Here is a 25,271-nt window from a genome sequence, read left to right on the forward strand (position 1 = left end):
TGCTGTGATATGTTTTATGTGTCTTGATTAGTGGTACTAGTGCACACAGTAGCTGCCTCTGCACTACTAGCGAAAAATAAACAATTTTTATAGGGAAAAGTGATTGCTTGAAGCATATTTTGAATGTAAGTTTGTTCCTTTATATATTCTTCATCTGGGCAATTGAAGATTTCATGATCTGAGGTTTTGTATTTATATTATCACATAAAATCTCATCATGCATAACAGGCCACAGTTTACCAATTGTAAACATTGCCTAGCATCAAGTAATATTCATAAAAACTATATATAAAAGTTACATTCATTATGAATAAGTTAATTAACACATCCTGCAGTTAAGTGAATACTAAGTTCTTATTGTAAGTGGCAATAACTAACATCTTATGTTGCATCATGCACCTGAGGTGCTAAGCTGTAGGCCTAGTTTTTGCAATTCATAAGTAACAAAAATCTGTGAAGTGTAGAGTTTATTAGGTGATCAAGTTATATTTGAAAGTGTTTAGTCTGAATTATAATGTGTGATAAGTTTGGATGTTGCCATAGTGTAGTCAGACAGGGAATGGTACATGTAGATTGTGGGTTGGAATTCCACTGGGGAGAATTGTAGTGGAGAATGGACTTTAGGCTCTACAAAAAAGACAAGTTAATCACTGAACAGGAGGCAAAGATTTGTGCCCTTCAGATTGAATTACATTACATGAAATATGAACTAGATAAAGGGTAAACAGACTGTGGGAACTGGGTAGAGGTAACAAGCAATGTGTGAAAGGGGAACAGCTCTTCAACTACATGTAAGCTTATAGCATCTAATAAGCTTGATTTGTTACCTGAAATAGGAGAGGAAGAACCTTATCCAGCTGTAAGTCACAGTAGGGTCCAGCAGACTTCTAACAAAGAAACTATTTGTAGGTCAGTAACAAAAGAGATTAGGTAGTAGCCATGACAGGGGTGTAGGCCAGGTGGTACAGGACAATTTAGGAACAGCAGACCAGGTCACAAGTATTGTGAAACAAAGTGCTAGTGCTAGCCAGGTGAGAAATGACATAGATAACTTTCGTAAGGATTTTGATTAAGAGGATCAAGTTATGACAGTATCTGGAGCAGGAAACATCCTGGTGATCTGAATGGGATAGGAGTAGAAACTTCAGACACACATATGAGTATTGTAGCTGTTATACAGCATCATGCTAAGACCTGGTTTAACACTGCTGTGAGCTATGTGAAAACAGAGTTGGGCAGGTTACTGCTGACTGAAACGAACTCTCATGTGAGTGCCATGCAGGTTACTGCAGTTCAGAGATAGGTATATACTAGACACAGCTTATACCTGAATAAAAGATGGAAATATAGTTTGGCTGAGAGTTTTGCAGAAAATGTATGGAGGTGTGGGGCCACCATTACACAAAGCAAGGTCCGTGTAGTTACTCAAGCCAGAGGGTACCTCTTTTACGATCAGAATATAGAAGTGCGTGCTTGTGAATTAACACTGAAGAATAGTGCACTTACAACTGTATCTGAACAGAGTTCCCCACTGGGAAATTTTGATCCATATACAAGGCATGTGGATTCCTAAGTATGCTGTCTGCCAGACAGCAGCAAGCATTTAATAGTGAAAGAAATGAAAACAAAAGAAGAGCCCCACAAAATGTGTAAGAGTGCAAAGAGAAGTAATGAGCTACTTGCAAGGCAGTGAAGGCCCAAGAGATGCCTACTGGCCATTGTGTCATCCTCTCTCTTGCAATGACATGTAGATGTGGTATTTTTTTTTTTTTTTTTTGGGAGGGGGGGGGGGGGGCAGCATGTGGTCAGCACAGCTCTCTCCCAGCTGTTTTGCAGACTTTCTGGACTATGGATTCGCTACTTCTTAGTCAAGTAGGCCCTCAGTTGGCATCATGAGGCTGAGTGCACCCCTTACCAGTCCTCCTACTGTGGGAAGATCCTTAGCTGTACCAGGAATTGAACCCAGGTCCTTCATATGGTAGCTAACTATGCTGCCCACTCAGCTACAGAGAAGAACACAGAAAAAGTAAGGTTAGCTTATCTGTGAGAATATTAGAGGACTGAATAATAAGGTAGAAGAAATTCTTACATGTAAGAGAAATTTGGAGAGCTCTGGGAAGATAAACACACTGTGCCTATCTGAGCACCACATAACCACAGGGTTAGAGACTCAATATAAAAGATTACACTCTTGCATCATGCTCATGTAGGACTAATATGAGAAAACAAGTAGGTTTTGTAGTGATCAGCTCATGGAAATGTGTGCTTATGAATTAACACTGAAAAATAGTTCACTTATAATTGTAACTGCATAGAGATCCTGAATGGGAAATTTTGAACTGTTTGTGTAGCACATGGATTTCTTACTGTGCTATCTGTCAGACAGTAGCAAGCATTCAGTAGTATTTTATGATTTCAGTGTAGATTTTCTAAAGGATTCTGATAGGAAAAATGACCTATAAAAATCTTATTTGGATCCTACAATTTGATCTCACTAATTAACTTTCTAACACGGGTGGAAAAAGACAGGAGGATCATAATTGATAATGTTTACTTTGATAGAGCCCACAGCAATAAAATAACTGTATACCAAGTAACAAATGCTCTCTCTGATCATGGCGCACAGTTAGTTAGGATGAATAAAATAGTGCCTTAAGGTATAGATACTCCTCAGTGGAAATCAGTTAGAACAACTAACGATACCTGGACAAACATTTTTAAGATTTGTTTACAAGAGATGACTTGGGATGGAATTTATAATGAACCAAATACTGACATAAAATTTAATCTATTCCATGATAAATCATATCATTATTTGAAAATAAATATCTGCATAAGCTAAACAGAAATGACATCAAAAGCCACATAGAAAACCCTGGATCATTTGAGAGATCAAAGTATCTTCTGAAACAAAAAGGAAAATGTAATTCTTGGCAAGAACAAGTAAAGATCCTGCAGCAGTTGCACACTACAAAAACTACTCAAAATGGCATTTTGTCAAAAATCAATAATTCCAGCAACAAACTTAAGACTGAAATGTAATGAAGTGAAAGACAGGACAACTGACCAGATCACAGAATATCACTATTGATTTGAATGGGAGGGCTATAAATGATGAGTCAGAGGTAGCACATGTGTTTAATAATCAATTCTTAAATGTGGTAGGAAATATAAAGACCAACAGTTCAAGAGCAAAGTCACAGCAGTACCTTGAAAAATCAACTCATAAAATCATCTGAAATTAAGAAAATTATACATCCTCTCAAAAAATAAAAAAATTCATATGGATTTGATGGTATTTCCATCAGAGTACTAAAGATTTGTTCCCATATAATAATCTCTGTTTTATCTGAAACATGTAATGCATCACTTACTTAAGGAATTTTCCCAGAGAGATTTAAATATCCTATTGTTAAAAACCTCTATAAGAAAGATGATAGGAGAAATATGAACAACTACCAACCAGTGTCACCACTGATTTTGTTTCCAAAGCTTTTGAGAAGGTGAGGTGATGTATTCTAGAATATCATCCCACCTGAAAAACAATAATATCCTCTGTAAATCACAGTTTGGATATCAGAAAAGTTGCTTTACCTAGACTGCCAATTACAAGTTCACTCACAAAATTTTATGAGCATTAATGTTAGGGGGCAATCAAATGAAAACTGCACACTTTCCACATCGGTGCATGGAATGGTTCCATTCAAAAGTAACCATCATATGCATTCACACATTTGTCCCACTGGGGGAGGGGGGGGGGGACAATCAGTTCCTGTTTTGTAAAACACGGTCAGCTGCTGATGGATCCACAGCCACAACTATTCTTGCACTTCATCACCCATCTGAAACCAGCTTCCTTGTATGTCTTTCTCCAGACTGCCAAAGATGTGAAAATCAGGTGTTGAAAGATCCAGGCTGTGTAGAGGATGTTGCAGTGTTTCCCAACCAAACTGCTGAAGAGTAGCCTTTGTTCAATTGGCAGCAGTGTGAGAGATGTGAAAACCACACTGTGAAAGATCTGGGTTGTACGGAGGATGTTGCAGTGTTTCCCAACCAAGCCTTCATTCAATTGACAGTGATAGGGCTGGCATTATTGTCCAACAGAATGATTCCATCTGACAGCAATCCTGGGCATTTTCTGTGCAGAAGATGTTGCAATGTTTCCCAAGCAAATTGCTGAGGAGTAGCCTTCATCTGATTGGCAGTGTGGGGGCATTATCAAGTAATGGCAGGAGAGAACATACTGAAAGCTAAACCAACTGTGCGAGCTTTCAGAGCCAGTGGCTCCTTCTTCTGGTAGAAGGGTTGAAGAGGAAGGAAGAGGATGAAGAAAAAGGATTGGCAAGATTTAGGCATTGGGGGGAGTTCGGAAAAGTTGTCCAGAACCCTGGGTCAAAAGAGACTTACCAGACTGGATGAGAAAGAAACACTGATTGTTGATTTGAGAACCTGAGAACTCAAAGGTGGAAGATAGGGTAATAATCAACACTTCATGCAAGAGTTTATAGGAGTGAAACACTAAGTGTGTTGTATGTGGGGGAGGTACAGGGCAGGGAACAATAAACAGGTCTGAAAACAGAAAAAATATAGAAAACTAAAAGGGGGTGAAGAAAGGAGCAGTTACCAAGAAAAAATGCTGAGATCAACAAAATTAATGTAAAGGCCAGATGGGTGGTGAGAACCAAGGACTTTTTGTAATGCCAGTTCCCACCTGCAGAGTTCTGAAAAACTGGTGTCTGGGGCAAGGACCAAGGTCAAAACTGTCAACAGGATATTGTTTAATGGCAGTATACATCCTCTGTCTATGTCCATTTATCCTAACTGATAACTCGATGGTAGTCATACCAATGGAAACACTGAACAGGGTTAACATAGCGGTTACATGACATGTGTCCTTTCACAGGTGACTCTCCCTTTGATAGTATATGTTTTGCCACTTATTGGGTAAATGGTGGTGGTAGTAGGGAACATAGGGCACGTTTTGCAGCAGTGACAGTGACAATGGTAGGAGCCATAGGGTAGGGAAATGGGTGCAGAAGGAGCATTGAGTTTGACCAGGCTATTGCAGAGATTTAGGTGGGGGATGGAGGATGTGGAGTTGCTGAAGAGCTATTCTAGGTGTGGTACCAAAATGTCAGGCAGAATGAACTTCATTTCAGGGCATGATTTTCGGAGTTACAGCCTTGTTGAAGTAACTGATTACTATGCTCAAGATGATTATAGCACTGAGGGACAAGAGATGTACTCCTAAGTTGTTTTTTGAGGGATCAGCAGTACCAGGATTGGATGTGGTGACCCAGAAAAACTAGTCTGGTGGGGTAATTAAGTCCACTGAAGCCTGAGGCGAGAATGAGAAGTATTGCCCAAGTGCCAAGGCTGTCTGGGAGACACTGAAAGGATGGCAATTGACAACATGTAAGTACTGTTGTTTGTTAGCAGGTTTAATGTGAACAGAAGTGTGTAGCTGAACCTGTGAGGATGAGGTCAACATTACAGAAAGTAGCATGGGATTCGAAATAGGACCATGTGAAATTTAACTGGGAGAATGTATTTAGAGATTCCAAAAACTGTAAAAGGTCAGCTTCATCATGAGTCCATATGTCATCAATGTATGTAAACCAAACCAAATCTGAAGGCTTATGGATCCCAGGAAAGCCTCCTCCAAGTGACTCATGAAAAGGTAGGTATAGAAAGGAGCCATCCTGGTTCCCATGGCCGGGCCCCTGATCTGTTTGTATTCATCCACTGAAAGTTTCAAGTTCCTTGTTGAGATATGACACTGCTGATTTTTTTAATCCATGTTACTGAATGTTTTATCTTTCTTCTTGTTCTAGTTGCCCTTTGTACTATGAGTTGTGGCATGGAATGTCTGAAGTTTGAACATGGTAGGGAAGCTGGAAAATTTGAAAAGAGAAATACTGAGGAGGCTTAATCTAGATATAGTGGGGGGGGGGGGGGGGGGGGGTCAGTGAAGTGAAATGGAAAGAAGACAAGGATTTCTGGTAAGACAATTATACAGGGGAAGGAGTGGAAGAAAGGATTGTGGGAGAATATGAGCTTGGTACTAGGAATAAGAGAGGAGAGAGGCTAATGGAATTATGCAATAAATTTCAACTAGTAATAGTGAATACCCTGTTCAAGAAACACAAGAAGAGGAGGTATGCTTGGAAATGGCCAATAGATATGGCAAAATTTCAGTTAGATTACATTCTGGTCTGACAGACATTCCAAAATTATATAAATTTAGATTACAATTTCGTAATTATGATGAGTAGGCTGATGATTAAGAGCTAATCATGAAGAATCAATGGATAAAGAAGCATGATATGGAAGTACTAAAGAATAAAGAGATACCCTTGAAGTTCTCTGCAGCTATACATATTGTGATAAAGAATATCTCAGTAGGCAGTTTAGTTGAAGAGTATCTCAGTAGGCAGTTCAGCTGAAAAGGGATGGACATCTCTGAAAAGGGCAATCACAGAAGTTGGAAAAAACATAAATACAATGAAGATTAACTGCATCATGTGTAACAGAAGAAATACTTCACCTGATTGATGAAACAAGGAAGTTCAGAAATGTCCAGGGAGATTCAGAATTACAGAAATATAAATCACTTAAGTATGAAATAAATAGGAAGCGCAGGGAAGCTGAGACAGAATGACTGCATTAAAAATGTAAAGAAATCAAAAAAGAAATAATTGTTGAAAGGACTGACTCAGCATATAGAAAAATCAAAGCAACCTGCTGTTAAATTAAAAGCAAGGATGGTAACATTATGAGTGCAATGGGAATTCCACTTTTAAATGATGAGGAGAGAGTAGATAGGTGGAAAGAGCACACTGAGGACTTGTGTGATGGGGAAGACCTGTCTGATGACATGATATAAGAAACAATACGGGTCGATACAGAAGAGGTATTAGAATCAGAACATAAAAGAGCTTTGGAAGACTTAAGATCAAATAAGGCGTAAATGATAGACAACATTCCATCAGAATTTCTAAAATCATTGGGGGAAGTGGCCACAAAATGACTATTAACATTGGTGTGTAGATTGTATGAGACTGGCAACATACCATAAGACTTTCAGAAAACATCATTGACACACTTCTGTAGATTGTTAAGAGCTCACAAGTGTGAGAATTACCACACAATCAGCTTAACAGCTCATGCCTCCAAATTGTTGATAAGAATAATATATGGAACAATGGAAAAGAAAATTGAGGATCTGTTAGCTGACAATCAGTTTGACTTTAGGAAAGGTAAAGGTACCAGAGAGGCAGTTCTGACAACATTGTGGTGGATTATGGAAGAAAGACTAAAGAAAAACGAAGGCATTTACATAGGATTTGTCAACCTGGAGAAACTGTTTAACAAAGGAAAATTGTGCAAGATGTTCAAAATTCCGAGAAAAACAGGGGTAATCTATAGGGAAACACAGCTTATATACAATATCTAAAAGAACCAAAAAACAAACACTCTCTGGACAGGCCATGAAGGCCCAATGGTACCGACTGGCCACTATGTCACTCTCAGCCCTTAGGCACCACCGGATGCGGGTACAGAGGGGCGTGCGGTCAACGCACCACTCTCCTGGCCATTGTCAGTGTTCATGATCAGTGCCACTATTTCTCAAGCAAGTAGTTCCTCAATGGCCTCACAAAGGCTGAGTGCACCCTGCCTGCCAACAGTATTTAGCAGACCCACGCAGTGTCCCATCCAAGTGGTATCCTAACCCAACAGCGCTTAAGTTTGGTGAACTGACAGAAACTGCTGTTATCACTGCGGCAAAGCTGCTGGCTGTACAAGAACCAAAAGGGAACAATAAGAGTGGAAGACCAAGAATGAAGTGCTCAGATTAAAAAGGACTTTAGACAGGCTCTGAGCACTATGGGACTTAACATCTATGGTCATCAGTCCCCGACATTAGACAGGGATATAATATTTTGCCCCTACTGTTCAACTCACACATCGAAGAAGCAATGATGGAAGTAAGGGAGAGTTCAAGAAAGGGATTAAAAATCAAGATGAAAGGAAATTAATTATAAGATTTGCTGATGACATGGCTGTCCTGAGTGAAAGTGAAGAAGAATTACAGGAGCTGTTGAACTGAATGCATAGTCTAATGAGCACAGAATAGGGATTAAGAGTAAATTGAAGAAAGACAAAAGTAATGAGAAGTAGTAGAAGTTAGAACAGCAAGAAACTTAACATTAGGATTGGTGATCACGAAGTACATGAAGTTAAGGAATTCTTCTGTCTAGGCAGCAAAATAACCCATGATGGATGGAGCAAGGAGGACATGAAAAACAGACTAGCACTGGCAAGGAGGGCATTCCTGACCAAGAGAAATCTGCTAGTATCAAACATATGCCTTAATTTGAAGAAGAAATTTCTGAGAGTTTGCATTTGGAACACAACATTGCATGACAGTGAAACATGGACTGTGAAAAATCTGGTACAGAAGAGAATTCAAGCATTTAAGATGTGGTGTTACAGAAAAATGTTGAAAATTAGATGGACTGGCAAGGTAAGGAATGAGGAGGTTCTCCTGAGAATTGACAAGGAAAAGAATTTATGGAAAACACTGACCAGCGGAAGGGACATGATGACAGGACATCTGTTAAGACATCACAAAATAACTTCTGTGGTACTAGAGGCAGCTGTAGAGGGCAGAGAAAAATAGTAGAGGAAGACAGAGATTGGAATATATCCAACAAGTAATTGAGGACGTAAGTCACAAGTGCTACTCTGAGATGAAGAGATTCGCACAGGAGAGGAATTTGTGGCAGGCCACATCAAACCAGTCAGAAGACTGATGACAAAAAATAGAAAGGTCATACTTTTGTTAATAAGTGCTGGAGCAGTACTGAATGAGATGATCTTTTGAAATAGTGAGTTTACAGCCTTTTGAATGCCTTATAATACATCTTTTTTCAGTGTCCAATTTATAATTGCTAAGTGTTTTAAATAATTTTTGAATAGTGCAACACACACTAATAATGCCAAATCTCAACTTATTCATATTTATTTTCGCTGTCAACAATGATGATGATTAACCTTTAGTTAGTGAGCTGCACACCTGTAAGAAAATATTTTATTAAATTACAGAGACTTCTAGGAGTTTAAGTTAAACAAACAGGTAGCATTTTACAGTAATAATGATGAATAACTGAACTTTGAAAAATTGGCTACTCAACTGTAACCCAGCACAGACTGACTGTACAATCATAACTCAGTGAAGGTGCAACCAAGACCTTTTTTTATTTTGATAATTTTGCAAACATGTACTTATAATATCATAGTTCAGAAAAATTCAGCTTGGAAAACAACTTGGAGATTTCATATGTGCATGTGTCTGCTTTTGCATATGTGAAACAAAGAAGAACAGAAAGAAATATAAAAACATTATTTTATGTTAGGTGTGGTATTATACTGAATGGGATGATATCATCTTATTACGTCTGAAAGTAAGAAAATTTTGTGTCTGCAGTTTATCTTGACCCATGGCTTTCAGAATGATGTATGGGAAAAGTGGTATTTATTTATATTTTATTTATATTCATGTTGTGAAGATCTGTTTAGGCATGTGGGACACTAGAATGCAGAAGGAGTCAAAAATATATAAATTACACAGAATTTGTAACAAAGGAAAATACAGTTAATTTTCAATAACAGATGCAGGGAAAATGAAAACACAAAACTGGAACAAACACTAAAGCAAAGTGGAAAAAAGACATCATACAAGGATTAGGACATGTTGTACAACAATATATAACATATTAACAATAAAAATATAAGCTTAAAAACTATACATATCTGTTTAAAAAATTCACTTAGTGAATAAAAAAGTATTATCAAGTAAATACACATTTACTTTCCGGAATGAAATTCCACTCTGTAGTAGTCTCTGCACTGATTTCACATCTTTATTATTAAATAATAACTACTACCTTGCAGACTTCTATTGTTGTTTGGCAGTTAATTAAATATTTTTACTGAGATACTATACACCAGTGTGTACCTGGGGTTACATTTTTAAATCACAGTAGTGATCAGCCTTTCTTTTTGTATTGTGTTCAGGGTACATTTTATTGGTTTCATAGTGCACAGGACTGTCATCCATGAAGCTCATAATTGAATTAATAAATTGGGAAGAGGTGGTAACTATCCCAAGTTTCTTAAAAAGATTATGACTGGAGGGTCTTGGGGGCAGCTTTGTAGCCTTTTTCTGCAACAAGATAATTTTTTTTTGGTGTTGGAGAATTTACCTGGAAGATAAGTCTGCAACACGTTATAGAGGGGAATTATCAAAAGTAAGTGGGCTGTGTGACTGTAAGGTCTCCAAAATGTGTAGTTGTCCTAATGGATAAATAGCCAAAGGCAAGCCTTTTATGGCCTGAAGGACATGATATTCCAGCTAACCGTAAGACTTTGGTGCAGTATAACCTTTGTACTTGCTAACTGTCATATGTATCTCTCGTAGGATCTTGTGAGCATAGCTGAAGTGGACATAATTAGTTTTTCTCAGATTTAGTGAGTGACTTTACTTTGAAGCAGGTTAGGAGTTCTGAGAGTAATTTGGTGGTATCAACATCTAGGTGGTGGGAGGTTTGTTGTTTATGACAGTGCTTGCATTGACAGCAAACTTAGTGAACTTACCTATCATTTATATATATATATATATATATATATATATATATATATATATATATATATATATATATATATACATATATATAAAAAAACAAAGATGAGGTGACTTACCGAACAAAAGCGCTGGCAGGTCGATAGACACACAAACAAACACAAACATACACACAAAATTCAAGCTTTCGCAACAAACTGTTGCCTCATCAGGAAAGAGGGAAGGAGAGGGGAAGACGAAAGGAAGTGGGTTTTAAGGGAGAGGGTAAGGAGTCATTCCAATCCCGGGAGCAGAAAGACTTACCTTAGGGGGAAAAAAGGACAGGTATACACTCGCACACACGCACATATCCATCCACACATACAGACACAAGCAGACATATTTAAAGACAAAGAGTTTGGGCAGAGATGTCAGTCGGGGCAGAAGTGTAGAGGCAAAGAAGTTGTTGAAAGACAGGTGAGGTATGAGTGGCGGCAACTTGAAATTAGCGGAGATTGAGGCCTGGCGGATGACGAGAAGAGAGGATATACTGAAGGGCAAGTTCCCATCTCCGGAGTTCGGATAGGTTGGTGTTGGTGGGAAGTATCCAGATAACCCGGAAGGTGTAACACTGTGCCAAGATGTGCTGGCTGTGCACCAAGGCATGTTTAGCCACAGGGTGATCCTCATTACCAACAAACACTGTCTGCCTGTGTCCATTCATGCGAATGGACAGTTTGTTGCTGGTCATTCCCACATAGAATGCATCACAGTGTAGGCAGGTCAGTTGGTAAATCACGTGGGTGCTTTCACACGTGGCTCTGCCTCTGATCGTGTACACCTTCCGGGTTACAGGACTGGAGTAGGTGGTGGTGGGAGGGTGCATGGGACACGTTTTGCATCGGGGGCGGTTACAAGGATAGGAGCCAGAGGGTAGGGAAGGTGGTTTGGGGATTTCATAGGGATGAACTAACAGGTTACGAAGGTTAGGTGGACGGCGGAAAGACACTCTTGGCGGAGTGGGGAGGATTTCATGAAGGATGGATCTCATTTCAGGGCAGGATTTGAGGAAGTCGTATCCCTGCTGGAGAGCCACATTCAGAGTCTGGTCCAGTCCCGGAAAGTATCCTGTCACAAGTGGGGCACTTTTGTGGTTCTTCTGTGGGGGATTCTGGGTTTGAGGGAATGAGGAAGTGGCTCTGGTTATTTGCTTCTGTACCAGGTCGGGAGGGTAGTTGCGGGATGCGAAAGCTGTTTTCAGGTTGTTGGTGTAATGATTCAGGGATTCTGGACTGGAGCAGATTCGTTTGCCACGAAGACCTAGGCTGTAGGGAAGGGACCGTTTGATGTGGAATGGGTGGCAGCTGTCATAATGGAGGTACTGTTGCTTGTTGGTGGGTTTGATGTGGACGGACGTGTGAAGTTGGCCATTGGACAGGTGGAGGTCAACGTCAAGGAAAGTGGCATGGGATTTGGAGTAGGACCAGGTGAAACTGATGGAACCAAAGGAGTTGAGGTTGGAGAGGAAATTCTGGAGTTCTTCTTCACTGTGAGTCCAGATCATAAAGATGTCATCAATAAATCTGTACCAAACTTTGGGTTGGCAGACTTGGGTAACCAAGAAGGCTTCCTCTAAGCGACCCATGAATAGGTTGGCGTACGAGGGGGCCATCCTGGTGCCCATGGCTGTTCCCTTTAATTGTTGGTATGTCTGGCCCTCAAAAGTGAAGAAGTTGTGGGTCAGGATGAAGCTGGCTAAGGTGATGAGGAAAGAGGTTTTAGGTAGGGTGGCAGGTGATCGGCGTGAAAGGAAATGCTCCATCGCAGCGAGGCCCTGGATGTGCGGAATATTTGTGTATAAGGACGTGGCATCAATGGTTACAAGGATGGTTTCCGGGGGTAACAGATTGGGTAAGGATTCCAGGCGTTCAAGGAAGTGGTTGGTGTCCTTGATGAAGGATGGGAGACTGCATGTAATGGGTTGAAGGTGTTGATCTACGTAGGCAGAGATACGCTCTGTGGGGGCTTGGTAACCAGCTACAATGGGGCGGCCGGGATGATTGGGTTTGTGGATTTTAGGAAGAAGGTAGAAGGTAGGGGTGCGGGGTGTCGGTGGGGTCAGGAGGTTGATGGAGTCAGGTGAAAGGTTTTGCAGGGGGCCTAAGGTTCTGAGGATTCCTTGAAGCTCCGCCTGGACATCGGGAATGGGGTTACCTTGGCAAACTTTGTATGTGGTGTTGTCTGAAAGCTGACGCAGTCCCTCAGCCACATACTCCCGACGATCAAGTACCACGGTCGTGGAACCCTTGTCCGCCGGAAGAATGACGATGGATCGGTCAGCCTTCAGATCACGGATAGCCTGGGCTTCAGCAGTGGTGATGTTGGGTGTAGGATTAAGGTTTTTTGAGAAGGATTGAGATGCAAGGCTGGAAGTCAGAAATTCCTGGAAGGTTTGGAGAGGGTGATTTTGAGGAAGAGCAGGTGGGTCCCGCTGTGACGGAGGACGGAACTGTTCCAGGCAGGGTTCAATTTGGATGGTGTCTTGAGGAGTCGGATCATTAGGAGTGGGATTAGGATCATTTTTCTTCGTGGCAAAGTGATACTTCCAGCAGAGAGTACGAGTGTAGGACAGTAAATCTTTGACGAGGGCTGTTTGGTTGAATCTGGGAGTGGGGCTGAAGGTGAGGCCTTTGGATAGGACAGAGGTTTCGGATTGGGAGAGAGGTTTGGAGGAAAGGTTAACTACTGAATTAGGGTGTTGTGGTTCCAGATTGTGTTGATCGGAATTTTGAGGTTTTGGAGGGAGTGGAGCTGGAAGTGGGAGATTGAGTAGATGGGAGAGACTGGGTTTGTGTGCAATGAGAGGAGGTTGAGGTTTGCTGGAAAGGTTGTGAAGGGTGAGTGAGTTGCCTTTCCGGAGGTGGGAAACCAGGAGATTGGATAGTTTTTTGAGGTGGAGGGTGGCATGCTGTTCTAATTTACGGTTGGCCTGTAGGAGGATGCTCTGAACAGCCGGTGTGGATGTGGGAGAGGAAAGATTAAGGACTTTTATTAAGGATAGGAGTTCCTTATGTTGTCACAATAGCATGCTGTGTTGGGAATTTTTTGTGAGCCACTCAGTTAAAAGCATCAGAAAGATCACAAAATATATCAAGTATCTTCATTTATTGTTTAGGGATTCCAGTATATCATTCATGAAACAAAACACAGTTTCAGTTGTGTACATATCTTTTTGAAAGTAAACCTGTATTTCATTGATAATGTCAAAGTTTTTGAGATGCCTCACGTTCTGGAATGCAGTATGTTTTTGAGAACTTCTGTGACTGTGGTCAAGACAGAGATGAGATGATAGTTTGTACCTTACGTTGTGTATCCCTTTTTGTGGAGAGGCTTCACTAAAGCAAGCTCTGTTTTTTCTGATTCATAGATGCATTAAATATGTGGGCCAAAACTTTGCATAATTTATCTGGGCAGAATTTTAGGAGTTTACTGGAAATGTTACCTATACCTCGTGATCTTTTGCTTCTTTTTAAGGCAGTAGTTTTCTTTACTTCATTTCGAATTACAGGAGTTACAGGGTACACTTATCCCACTAATGGGGCAAAGAAAATGTTTCAGTATTTCCATGGCACTTTTTAAGAACCTGTATGCTCACCAGCACTTTAAAAATGGCCATTGGATGTCTGCAATATGTCTTGGTTTCCTGGATATTTATCATCAACATTTAAAACAACGTTTTTGTTTTTACTGGAACAGTTCAAATTTTTACCACTCCTAATTATGTCCAAAACTGTTATGATTTAGTTAAAAGATTAGTTGATTTTGGAGCTAAAATTTAAGCTTTTTGATTTTTTGGTTACTTTCAAATGGTTCAGATGGCTCTGAGCACTATGGGACTTAACTTCTGAGGTCATCAGTCCCCTAGAACTTAGAACTACTTAAACCTATCTAACCTAAGGACATCACACTCATTCATGCTCAAGGCGGGATTCGAACCTGTGACTGTAGTGGTTGCACGGTTCCAGACTGTAGCGCCTAGGACCGCTCGGCCACACCGACTGGCTTGGTTACTTTGCTTAATATTTTGCAGTACTTTTCATAATGATTCATTGAGTAGGGTTGCCTGAACTTTTTGATGTACTTTACAAAATTTTTGTCTTTGTTTAACACTATTATGAAAAGGATAGATCGCAACTCACCATAAAGGCGACACATTGAGTTGCAGACAGGCAAAATGAAAAGACTGTTACAGTAGAACCCCTCTAATCCGTCACCTTCGGGACTGGGACCATGGTCGGAACGAAAAAAATGTCGGATTATCAGAAAAATCTAATATTTATTGCAAAAAATATAAAAAGACATTTAGTACAAAAAATTAAACAATATAAGAACTAAAAGACGTCCAGAGCAATATAAAAAGGTGTTTTTTACACAGTGTTAAACAATGTATTAACTAAAAAACGTCTACACACATTATAATATGTATTGGTTTTAAAAGGAAAAACGACAACTAACTTACAGTACTGTACTGTACTTAATAACATATAAACGATATATACTGTAAATTAAAAAAATGTTTATAGGACTGTATATAAAAAGAAATTTTTTACAAAGAAATAAACTACTGCATGTATAAACTAAGAAATGATTATACTGTATGCATTGTTTTTACAGTAAAAACGAAAACAAATTACTTTGGAAAAAAGTCTGTGTTTAGCAGATGTTATTCTAGATTTAGCTGCAGTGTCCCTCCATTTTTTTCCACAAAATGTCCATTGGAGTTGAAGTCGGATTCTGCTCGATGTATTGAAGGGCAATGTCAAAAGCGTTTTTTGCATCGTTGTGTGAAATCCGGGTGGGGAGTTCGTCTTCACCGTCTGAGTCCTCATTCACAGTTTCCTGGCTAACAGTGGCAACAATCTGGTCGTCATTGAGATCTTCAAAAGTGTCACAGTCTTTGTCACATTCGTTGATCCACTCTTCAACTTCATTGGCAGTGACGTTCAGCTCCAGTGTTTGTAGATATTCAATGATTTCCAGTGCGTTGTTGTTTTGCTCATCTTCAGTATGCTCATTTTCAATTATAACTTGTGGCCAAAGCTTACTCCACGATTTCCGCAGTGTGTCAGGTTTCAGTTCATCCCATGCTGCAGCGATTGTGTAGATAGCATCTTTGATGTTCAGGGATTTCATTGCCTGAAATAAGTTATGACGTCCTTCAGATTTTTTCCAAGATTGAGCTGATATACTTTCTGCGATATCGCCTTTTTAACCATTCGATGAAGCCCAGATCCATTGGTTGGATGAGTGAGGTAACATTAGGAGGCAGAAAGAGAGCTTTTATGTCCCCTTTCACCAAATTTTCCTCAGATGGATGTGATGGTGTGTTATACAACGAGAGTAGAGCACTAACAGGCAGATTTTTTTGCTTCAAGTCTAATTCAACCCTTGGTACAAACTCATTGAAAAACTAAGGTTTAAAAAAGGTTACAGTCCATCCAAGCAGATTTTTGATTGCGGTAACAAACCGGAAAGGAAGATAAGCTTATCTTTTTGAATGCCCTTGGCTTCTTAGATTTGCCAGTGTCCAACAAGGGGAGCTTGTGGGTACCTTGTGCATTGCTACAAGGAATAACAGTCTTTTATAAGTTTCGTTCCTACCACGGATTCATTTGAAGCTGTGAGCGTTTTTGTTGGCAACATTTTAAAGTTCAGCCCTGTATCGTTGATGCTATGCACTTGACAAGGTAACAGTTCATTTTCTTCTACAATTTCTTGAAACTTAACAGAAAACTCTTTAGCAGCTGCGGCATTGCCAGATAGTTTTTCACCAGAAATAGAAACAAATCTGACACTTTGATGAGTTTTCCAACGATCAATCCAGCCTTCACTGTCAGCAAATTTACTTTCGGCTTCCAGTTTTTTGTGCAAAACTATTGCTTTTTCTTTGAGAATTGCCCCGGATATTGGAGTTCCTTCCCTTCTTTCTTGACAAAACCACATCCACAATGCATTGTCAAGCAGTTCATGTTTAGGCTTTTTTAATGTTTTGCGATTCTTCAGAATGTTTTCACCATCAATCATAACTGTATAGGATTCAATATCTTTCTGATTCTTCCTTCAATCCATAACTGTCGTAACACTTACATTCAGTTCCTTTGCAGTTTTTTTGAGCGATTCTCCTTCTTCCAGTCTTTGTAGCACTGCTAATTTTTCATTTAGTGAAAGAGTTACATATTTACGTTTGAATCTAGACATGTTGAAAAACAGACAACTGTACACGCAATGAATCTGCAGTAATAAGTACTGTAGAGAACATGGAATAAAACAAACAACGACATTTTTTAATCCAAACAAATGATTAAACAGCACAGTAACGTACAGTGTAACAATACGCACAGCCATAGACACCGCAACATTGGCCCAACAGGTGTCCAGTCAGTGACAAGTCGGCACAGGCTCACGAGCCTGAGCATGGTCCGACTAACCGGAGTGACGGACCATTCAAGGTCGGATTAGAGGGGTTCTACTGTACGTGCTGTGCTTTTGGCCAAAGCCTGCTTCAGAAAAGAAAGGAAAACACACATTCACATCAGCGGGAACCTTCCAGTTTTATTGCAAAACAAATTGTATTTGGAATTTACATCTCTTTCACAATACATCAGTTTACATCTTCGAGATGCGATTTACAGGGTTTAATCATTTCTTTATACATTGGTCTTACTACTTTCCAGTGTTACTCAGTTTTATTCTAGCAGTTAATAGTCAGTCTCTGATCATCAGGTATGGACAGACCATCCAATACTTTACTAATTTACAAAAGTTTTGTTGATTAGAGTGCTTTAATTTGGAACTAATCTGGTGAGAAAACTGACTAGTGGGGTAATGTTGTAGGTACACATCAAATTTCCCAGTACTGTATGTTGGAAAATTTACAATGAAATCCCAAAGTGCTGTTACATTTTTTTTTCATCCAAACAGATGCAGTAGAAGTGAGTCTAACTGTTACACAGAGGGCTAGATTCGCTGAAGCTGTCTTACATATTTCTACAATTAACAGGATTGAACTGTTAATGGGAAATTCAATGGCAAAGGCTTCAAATGTTGCTCTGGACAAAAATTGTGCACCACAGTTGCATTACAGTTGCTACTGTACTTAACAAAACTAACAACACCTTCTTTTTGCCTTTTGTTTTCTGCTGTATAATGCCATAAGATTGTGATCAGATATTAAATGTCCATCAGCTCTGGAACAGATATGGTGTTCCATGAACCACAGTGATGAGCATGGTCTATACTTTCATAGTTGTACACATTGACTGTGTGTTTATTTAGCTTATTACACAAGCCTCTATTATTCTGGGGGAAAATTGTTAGCCACACAGTCATCTACCGAGATAGCTGCCTCCAGTGGGTTGTGCATCCCTGAGCTATCTTACAGATATCCTATAGATCTCAAAATCCATGGCACAAGTCTAGGAAGTCTCACCAGCTTATTACAAAACCTTTAAAGTCTCTGATTTCAGGCTAATGCTTGACTCTGAACCGGGGGTACAAAATCAGTTCTACACAATGCTGAGATTGTGAATGTCACTGAATTCTCATAAACAAGGTTGGCCTTCTCAAACTTCTCTGTCAATCACAATGATCCAAACATGAACTCAGAAATAGAAGACAGACATATTTTGTTCTAACACTTCTCAGTAAGCAAAGAGAATCCCACTGGCTCATTTTCAATTTTAGATGGAGACAAAGACTTCAAACTTGTTTAAGGCTTCCATTTGACTCAGAACCAGGAGGCCACTAACAATTCTGGGGGAAATGCTGCAGATTGTTTCTCATTAGCAGCATAGTCTTGATGTAGTATCCTTAGTTTTCCCTGGCCCCTGCCTCCTCTTTCCATGGCCCCTAGATTTACCACTGACACGTCACCCAGTCAAATCAACAAGACATGATAGGTCTTTTAGTGATCCAGCTACACACGGCTAACAAAATTAAAGACCTATTTATTTCAGTTATGAATCAAGCCACATGTAGTGATCATGACTCAGCCCTGACACTAAATTTTCACCAAAGTATCATAAAGTGTGTGTGTGGGGGGGGGGGGGGACCTTTCTGATTTCTACTAACGAAATTTGACCATTTTGCCTAACATTTGTCTCTGCATACACAGTTAAGTACAGTACAACTGGATGCACTTATGGTTATGATGATGTGGCAATAGGGCATTTACTTCTAAGTGAATACACAGTGCTCTGTCTGACACAAGTTATTGTGTTTAAACGCATCTGTGTGTACTACACCAATTGGGTGTAAGCAACTCTGCTGTCATTTGCTGTTGCATTCAGCTTAATAGTGGATGCCACAATTCGAACAAATACAATGCCTAAATAATTGTATTTTAAATTCACTCACAGAAATTACAGTTCACAGGTGTTTAACACTCACCAAAACATAATTAAAATAGCAGGTGTGACAGTAGTGCTAAAATCATGAATGTAAGAAACAGGCAATTTATTAAGTCTCTAATGCACAACACTGAAGTAACACAGTTCAGTAGACGGTTTTTGAAGTTATTTTGATCACGGAATTATTGTCTGTTCATTTACCAAGTGAATAATGCGATGCGAACTCGCCACTGTTGGCGGTAACATGCACACTCACAATAAACAATTCCTATATGCCTGTCGCACAATTAACTATTCAGCCACACAGTAGCCAGTGATGGCGCAAATATACATTGGAATTATAAACTATTTAAAATGTACACAGCACATACACAGCAAACACAGTTCTTTCCAGAACACTGTAACTACAATGTCATCTTTCCTTAGCTATATTATCGTAGTTACGCAACACTGTTCATTTGGTGGTTTTACACAGTCCAACTTATCTGTTCACTTCAAACATTTTACATTCCATTACAGGAAGGAGCAGAAATGTATCTTATCATTAATCAGTTTCGTTCGCACCGATTATTTCACTACACAACATAGTCAGCACACTATTAACCAGTGGCGGCCGCTGAGGCATTCCATTGGTGGTGCCAAAAAAACCTTGTTTGGTAGCATTGAATGCATTATGGAATTTTGTCGATAATTCATATATTTCATAAGATATTATATTAAACAAAACATATAGAGAAACAGAAATAAACACTTATTACAAAAGGCCCTTCTTATGCACAGTAAGAGATTGATATATTCATGAACAACATGATAGCAAGTGATTGTACAAGAGAGAGGGAGAGAGAGAGAGAGAGAGAGAGAGAGAGAGAGAGAGAGTGGCCACAAATATGGACAGGGAAAAATGTGATGTAGCTGTAAAAGATCTCAGACTATCAGACCATCTGTGTCAAATACCAACAGTAAAATCAGGCATTGAATCATTCCCTAAACTACAAGCCTACAAACGACGACTATCAGAAAACAAAATAAAAATTTTTTCAAAGGAACTAGCAAAACAAAGCTGGGATGAAGCGTATAAGGAAACCAATGTGAATATGAAATCTAAATTCTCCACATTATTTAAATTGAACTCTGAAAAAGCATTTCCAAAAGTATGCATGTCTGTATCAACATCTCACAAAAACAGGTGGATAACAGCAGGTATTATAAGTCCTCCCAAACTTTTAAATACCACAGTTCCACGAAAAAGAGTTGAATGAAACAGAATTCTAAAATTTCTATCTCAGATACAAAAAGATCTATAGAAGGTGCTGATTGCTGTAAAATAGTCATTTAATGACAAAATAATATCTAATGCAGAGAATAAAAGCAAAGCAGTCTGGAGTGTTATAAAAAAGGAAATGGGGAGAGGCAAAGAAACGCAGAATAACATACTGCTAAGATCCACAACACTTAGCAAACTATGAAAATGAGCATTTTTCAGGTATTGCACAGAAGTTACAGCAAAAATCCCCCAAAACAAATATAACAACTGTAAATAATGGTCACTAAATACAATGATGTTATTTCCAACCACAGAGAATGAAGTCAATAAAACTGTTCAAAAACTAAAAAATAAAAAGTCAGTAGGCTTAGATGAAGTACCAATGTGTGTACGGAAACAATGCATAGAGATTATACAGGGCCCTTTAACAGATATAATAAATGAATCTTTCACATCGGGGACATTTCCAGAGCAGTTAAAACAGGCAAGAGTTGTACCTTTGCTTAATAAAGGGAATGCAGAAGACATAGAAAATTACTGGCCCATTTCCCTACTGTCACCATTCTCAAAAATAATAGAAGCAATTATGTAAGACAGATTAATGAATTGCCTGAATAAATACAATCTTTTAAGCGAATCAGTTTGGTTTCCGAAGTGGCAAAAATACGGAGTCAGCCATAGTAGAATTCACAAAGGTTGTACTTGATGCTCTTGACAAAAATGAGTGTGTCACAGGCATATTTTTGGATCTTTCTAAGGCCTTTGATACAGCTGACCACAAGACTGTATTAAATAAATTAGAAGCATTAGGAATAAGAGGGGTAGCTAATGACGGGTTTCGATTATACCTAGCAGATAGGGTACAAAGAGTAGAGATAACACATACTTCAAATAGATCTAAACATTTAATAAAACACTTATCAGAACCAAAATACATTAATACGGGCATTCCGCAAGGTAGCATATGAGGACCAATACTATTCCTGACATACATCAATGGCTTTCCCAGTAGTGTTGCTCATGGTGGAAAAATTCTCTTCCCTGATGACAACAATATTATAGTCACTGAGTAAACAAGAGAATTCCTTGCAGAGAAAGCAAATGAAGCTCTCAAGGAAGTTTATGATTGGTCAATAAGCAATAAATTGACATTGAATATAAAGAATACTAATGCCATGAATTTCAGTTTGAAGAGGGAAAATGACAATGTTAAATTAAATGTAGATGGCACCTATATAGACTGTGAAACAAATGCAAAATTTCTAAGAATGAATATTGATTCTCAGTTGAAGTGATGTGAACACACAAAGGTACTTGCAAACATAATGTCACCAGCATGTTATGCGCCTAGAATCCTATCATCAGTGTGTAACATGCAGTGTCTTTTAGTTAGATGCTATTCATATGTACACTCAGTTCTTAGCTATGGCATTCTTTTTTGAGGAACAAATGCACAAAATATGAACACAATTTTCAGACTCCAGAAAAGAGATATGAATCATAACCAAAAATGGTAGTTGAGCTCATTGTAAAAGATCTGTTCAAAATGCTGGGGATATTACCTGTTCCATGTGAATACATTTACCAATCAATTGTACATATCAAAAATAACATTGGTAATTACTGCACAAATAGTTCTGTCCATGACTATGGAACAAGAGGTAGACTCAACTTATATTTGCCACAAAAAAATAAACATAAAACTCAAAACAGCATATTCTACCAAGGAATAAAACTGTGCAATAAATTACCAAAAGAGATAAAAGAAATTGCAAAAATATACTTATTTAAAAATGCAGCTAAAAAGTACCTGTTATGCAATACATTTCATACATTAAAGAATTACTTAGATAAAACAGAGTAGGGGTTTGGTTAAGAAAATGTTATACAAATAAATAATAATAATGATTATGAAACATCCACCATTCCACATAACACCTTCACACTATGTTTTTTTTCCCTTCTTTTTTCCTTTTCTAGACAAACTTACACCCAAGCTATGCATTCCTCAAAACTAACACTTCTTCCTCTTTCTGAGCTCAACATATCACTCATTATAGAAGGATGTTGACTCAGTTTTTCAGGATAGCAAATGGACAGTTGTGGTACAGAAAATGGCCCAGAAATCACTAGTGTGTATTTGTTTGTGTGTGTAGTGAGGGAAATGTTATGAAACAATGTGTGTATAGTGTGTGCATTGACTGATAGTGAGATATGAGTGAACAGTGTGGCATTACATTATTTAATAAGTTATTTGTAAAAAAAGTATTGTATACCAGGAGTAAATCTAATGACTGTCTCTAACTGGAAACCTGTAAATGTATGTGTATATGAATCAGCTTTTTTTAAATTGGTCTGAACTTGTAAATACTTTGACATGTCCTATATCCATGTAAAAAGAAATATCTACGGATGAATAAAGCTACTACTACTACTACTACTACTACTACCACCACTACTTCTACTTCTACTACTACTACTACTACTACTACTACTCCTACTATTTACAGCACAATTCTTCACTCGTCACAGGGTATGTTCGATCACTTTTACGTGGAAATCATAATCAGGGGGTGTTTTGATGTATAGTTTATTAAGATACTGGTGGAAATCGGGCCTGAACTACCACATAACAATGCCACCAACCTCAGCTTACAACTGCGGCCTAGCCATTACCAAATGATTTATATGCTCTGTTTTGCTTTGAGTTGCGCTTGCTGGTTGTATCCTTTTCTTATTTTGAAATGAATGCAAAAAGCAATCTTCCTCTGTCACAGGGTTTGAATATGACTCTCACAACATCAGATGGAATCAGTGATCCATATGTATGTTATTACATCAGCTCTGCCTACCCAGGAGCATAGAACACGGATGTAAGCTGCAGGCCCTGTGAGAGGGAGGCGTGGCTTGTGTCCCTACAGTGCTCTTCTACCCTCGAGAGCCAAACTCTTCATTTGTTTTACGTACATGGCAGAATGCCAGAGAAGTGTCTGCTGCAGTGTGAGTGCCAGTACCAGAAATAATAGGGCGCATAAACATTACTCGAACTTGTAATTTAATCAAAGCATTGTACTAACCAAAAGCAGCAATGGTATTGGAAATCCATTTGTTGCTCCTTCTTGTTGGCAAATAAATCTGTCACTCTCAAATTGAAATCTTCAATTTTACACATGATGGAGTTTTCACAGGATAGCATCCCTAAGTCACTCAGTCATTCTGCTTTCATAGTGTTTCATAGGAATGTTTTAATTATCTTGAGCATGGAAAAGCACCTCTCAGCTTTCATGTCGAGAAAGGTGTCATGATTAGCAGTTTCAAAACTTTAACAGTCTTGTCGAATGTCACGAAGTGCATCCTCTACAATCAGCAAAAGAAACAGAACTGCTCCAGAAACTGCTCTCAACTCAGGCCCAGCATAGAGGACTTGAAGCTCACCCTTCAACTTTCTTTTTTCCATGAATGTATATGTGTCTTTAATTTCAAGGTATTTGTCTGGAAAATCTGTGATGTATTTGTCAAACTGATTTACATCAAATAAGTTGGTTGCAAAGAGGTGTCCAGTGAACTGAAAGTGTAATTTTATTTCAGAAAGGACAGCGTCACACACATACTGCCACACCATCTCTTTTTCTATGCTCATCAAGAATTTGTGGTTTCTTGGCAAGCATCATTTCGTCAGTTTTGAAACTAATTTCATTAAGGATGGAATCAATGTCATGTCTGATGTTTTGCATTACCGCTTCAAAGTTCTGGTTGTCTTGTGTTGCTGTGGTCAGTTGGGTTATAATCTTCTGAAGCCGATTAAAAAGTATGTCTGTATGAGGCATATCTTACAGAAAAATGATAGCCAGAAAATGAAATTACTACCTTGCAACCTTTGTTTGTACAAACCAGCTTTTTCAACAGTAGAAGATAGTTTTATGCTCTCACTTGTTTCAGCGACTTCCATAACAGTAATAAGATTTTTCCCCATTTTGAAAAACATCTTTTACTACTCACAAATGGTAATTCCATCTTGTCACACATTTGGGGCAAGCTTTTTTGAATAATGCTATGCAACACTTTTGAGCTCTGTGGCAAGTGAGAAAAGAAAGAAGAATTACCTGAAAGATGTGAAACAAAGATGTGGGCTTTGCGATTAACAGAGGATGCCATAGACATAAGGTTCAACTGATGCATATAACAATGGATGTAGTTTGTATTTGGATATTTATCTTTAATTATCTACTCACATTGTTTGACCCTCTCAATTGATATTCTGATCACTCTCACTCTGCTTGTACAATATCTCAGATACATTTAACTTTACAAAGTCATGCCAATCAACATTAATGTAATAAATGAGAAATGAAGAATCAAAATATTTTACATCTTCAATAGACAAGAAAACCTAATTACTTATGTCCAAAAGGGAAATAATATCAGTTGCATATTATTATTGTTAACAAACAGTTAATCATTACATTATAGAACAAAATAAACACTATGCTATATCACCAGAAATCCTTGTAGAACTATGAAAAAAGAAAGAAAGCAAGAAAGAAAACAGAAGAACACCTCTTGTGTAGGTTGCAACTAGTGATGTCTTCAAGGTCTGTATATCCTGGAGAGAAGACAGTACCCATGGGAGAGTAGTACTTGGTAACTTTGTTAGCTTTGCTGAATGTCACCCATTTACAGCAGCTTCTAATCACTTGACAGGAGTCCAGTTTTCAGCTACTTATGAACAGCAACTTATCTCTTTCTGTGTCTTAGAATGTAGAGTTGCATTGTGGTTAATAAAATGTTTTTCTGAAAAGAAAACAAATAACTTTGAACTAAGTTGCTTAGTTCTCTTTCAGTTTATAGATCTGTTACAGTACAGAGGTTCCAAGTCTCCTTTAAGAATTGAAGTGAATTGCATGAAAGAATTTAATGTTCTGTTATATCAAGTGACAAGACAAAGTAATAAGATGTGTAGATGCGGAGGGAAAAG

At 38.6% G+C, this 25,271-nt stretch overlaps 1 protein-coding gene across 2 annotated transcripts in view; it reads left to right on the forward strand.

Annotated features, from left to right (window-relative positions):
• LOC126474952 (serine/threonine-protein kinase Nek8) overlaps nucleotides 1–25,271 on the forward strand; it is a 321,061-nt gene that overhangs the window by 295,265 nt on the left and 525 nt on the right. The gene's annotated exons all lie outside the window — the stretch shown is intronic.

Source organism: Schistocerca serialis, chromosome 4 (assembly GCF_023864345.2).
Source record: "Schistocerca serialis cubense isolate TAMUIC-IGC-003099 chromosome 4, iqSchSeri2.2, whole genome shotgun sequence".
NCBI lineage: Eukaryota > Metazoa > Arthropoda > Insecta > Orthoptera > Acrididae > Schistocerca > Schistocerca serialis.